A 3,493-nucleotide genomic window follows, 5' to 3' on the forward strand; every position below is an offset into this window, starting at 1 on the left:
AGCAGTGGTAAGCTTCGATTTTTTTTCTTCTTGTGAATGTCGTCGTGAAAGAGGAGCAAGAGAAGTGAGGGAAAGCAAGGGTTTTTGGAGTTTTATGTTTTTGTAAGGGTGTGGGCTTAACTTTCCTAATCCAATTAGGAATAGGATTGTTGTTTGGGCTTGAGTAACATTATAATATTGGGCTACTAACTAAAAGAGGATTATAATTTAGACTAAAACTTAATAATTTTAGCTTATTAATAATGAAAATATTATTACTTTTACATCAAAATAATTCATACTATAAAATTAAAATAAAAGTATTTGTATAAATAATAAATAAATATACTTTAATTAGGTTGAAAATATGGGGGATAACAAGTAATAGTAATATTAATATTAATAGTGATAGTAATAGTAATAGTAGTAGTAGTAGTAGTAGTAATAATAATAGTAATAATAATAATAATAATAATAATAATAATAATAATAATAACAATAATAATAATAATAATAATAATAATAATAATAATAACAATAATAATAATAATAATTATAATAATTATAATAATAATAATAATAATAGTGGTTGTCAAGATGGCAATGGAAATGGCCTTACTAGAAGATCTTTAATCAAGCATCCTCATGATCGTCATTGGTGTATTGGTGCACTGGATATCACACGACATTCTCTTACTTCTAATTTGGTCGTTTATACTGCGGCAGAAGTTACCTTTTCCTGTATGGGGATTTGGTTATGTGGAGTTTGTTACAAAACTCATACAGTTCGTTCTAAGTTCCGTCATAATGCGGGTGAGGATGTGTCACCCCCTAATGAAGGAGATGGTATTGTTCGTTTTGGGCTTTATAAATTCTTCCATCCACAAGCTCCCTCTTCTCTGGCTCATATTGGACATGTGGATGGTTTGGTGCGAGATCAGTTATGTGGTTTTGATGTGGCTCTCCTTTATTGTTTGTTCCTAAAGGGGTTTCGCACTGTGAAGTCTATCCCTCCCAAATGTCGTTTGGGGTTTTGTCGGGTTCTGAAAGGTGCTCTTGATAAGGTGATCTCTAAGCCTGATGACATTTCTAGTTGGGTCTCGTTATTGATGTTACCTCTATGCACCCTTAAAACCTTTCGCCCTCGGAGTAGTCGTGAGTCTAGGTATTCCGTAAAGCGTCGGCATTAAGAGAAGAGTATTTCTTGTGCTATTTTCTCTTGGTATGCACCGGGTGGTTTTGAGTAGCTTGTCAAGGAAACTTTGGCAAAGGATTCTCCTACTTTGTCGGTGGTTGATGAGGAGGACCTTGATTTGGATGAGCGTAATATCTAGCAATGTCGTAGGAAGATTTGTGATGGCCATTACACAGCTGAAGTCCGGGTTCTTTCTTCTTCGGGGGTTGCTCTGTATAATGAGGCCACTCTTGCAGATTTACAATCAAATCACCCTTCTTTTCTAGATCATTTCTTTCCTACTTATACAAAATTTGATCAACTTAATCTCGTTGCTACTTCTGCTGTTGTTTTGGATCGAATTAGGAGTTTTCCGCATGGCACTTCATGTGGTAGGGACGGATTGCGTGCTCAACATCTTATATATTGCTTGAGTGGTGCTGATGTGGCTGTCTCAAATGAGTTGGTTGACTCTATTTCCGGGGTGGTTAATCTCTTCCTTGCTGGAAGATGTCCTATGGAACTAGGAGAGTATATTGCTAGTGCTCTTCTCACACCACTTATCAAGCTCGGTGGTGGTATCCGTCCTATAGCTGTGGGTACTGTTGACGGCATTTGGTTTCGAAGGTCGGTGCGGTTATGGTTGGCCAGTCTGGGCAGTTACTTTGATGGTCTTCAATTCGGCATTATGGTTCCTTCAGGTGGTGAGGCAATTCTTCACGTTGTGAACCGGTTGGTTGAGGATCGGGGTTCTGATGTTGGTCTTTCAATGTTGTTGTTGGATTTTTGGAATTACTTCAATCTAGTTGATCATGCGGTCATGTTACGTGAAGCCCGTCGTCGTTGTCTGAGTATTTCGTGGTGGGTTAATTGAATTCTGCTACTCTAATCCAGCCAGATTGTATTATGGTGACCACACCTTATGGTCGTCTCAAGGGGTGCAACAGGTTGATCCCCTTGGTCCTCTCCTTTTTTCTTTGGTTTTACAACCTCTTATGTGTTAAATCAGAGATGCTTTTGAGGTATGTCTTCAAGCATGGTATTTTGATGACGGCACTATTATTGGCGACACTTTGGTGATAGGGATGGTTCTTCACTTGCTTATTAAGGAAGGGCCTAGATTTGGGTTGCATCTCAATGTGGAAAAGAGTGAAGTTTTCTAGCCTATAGAAGACCCTCGAAGTAGGCTTGTGGGTGTTTTCCCCCTTCTATTTCTCGACCTTTGCATGGTGTTAAGCTGCTTGGTGGTCCAATTAGTTTCGATTCCAAGTTTAGTGGCGAGCTTGTGATGCAGAGAGTGACCAAGACCATTACGCTAATGTATAAGGTTGCTATGCTGGATGATCCTTAGTGTGACTTGTTGCTACTTAGGGCATGTACTGGAGTTTCTAAACTTTACTTTGTCGTGCATACTTGTCCTCTAAGTTCTTTTCAGGCGGCTCAACGCGTATTTGACGAAGCTCTTTAATCTTCGTTGGAGTGTACTGTTACTGCTTCGGGGCCCGGTTTTGGTGATTGGTAGTGGCGGCTTGCTACCTTACCATTTGCGTTTGGCGGCCTTGGTGTTTATTCCGCAGATGATGTTCGTCATTATGCTTTTCTTGCTTCTTGTTTGCAGTCTGTTAGGTTGCAGACGAAGCTTCTGCGTCATACTGGTATTGTCGGTCTTGGTCAAGCTTTTGAGGATTCGTTGAGTCTGTTTAATGGAAAGGTGGAGTATGACATTTTAGGTAATCCTTGTAAGGTTACAACCCCTAAACTCATGAAGAAATTGGCATATATATATTTCACAAAGGTTACCGCTTCTGCAGAATCTGCCTTTTCTATGTCTCCTCGTTAGTCGGCATTATGGAAGCCATAGCAGGAAGATCACACCTCTACTTTGCTACGGGCAGTCCGTATTTCTAGGTTTGGGTCAGACGATGAACGCAAAGACATACCGATGTGTGCCGTGCTACCGGCTGGGTAGTCCATTGTTCTCCGTCTCGATGCCGTGCTCTGCTTGCTCTCGGGTTTTTACTGGGGATATTTTTGGTGATCACGCAGTGTCGTGTACTAGTATTGTAGGCATAATGTTGTTCGAGATACACTTGTTGATATTTGTTACAGATATGGGATTTCAGCAAGAAAGGAGGTTGACATAGGGTTATTTGGAGGGAATGATGGGGACCTCAGACATGCTGATGTGTTACTTTATTCATGGGATCGTGGTCGTGATGTATGTGTCGACTTCACAGGGTCTTCTCCTTTGCCACATAAAGGGCTATTTGACTTTTTTCCCAGACGGGTTGTGGCTGATACGGCTCATTGGAAGCGGGTTAAGTATGAATCTTGTTGTCG

This window comes from Chenopodium quinoa, unplaced genomic scaffold (assembly GCF_001683475.1).
Source record: "Chenopodium quinoa cultivar QQ74 unplaced genomic scaffold, ASM168347v1, whole genome shotgun sequence".
NCBI lineage: Eukaryota > Viridiplantae > Streptophyta > Magnoliopsida > Caryophyllales > Amaranthaceae > Chenopodium > Chenopodium quinoa.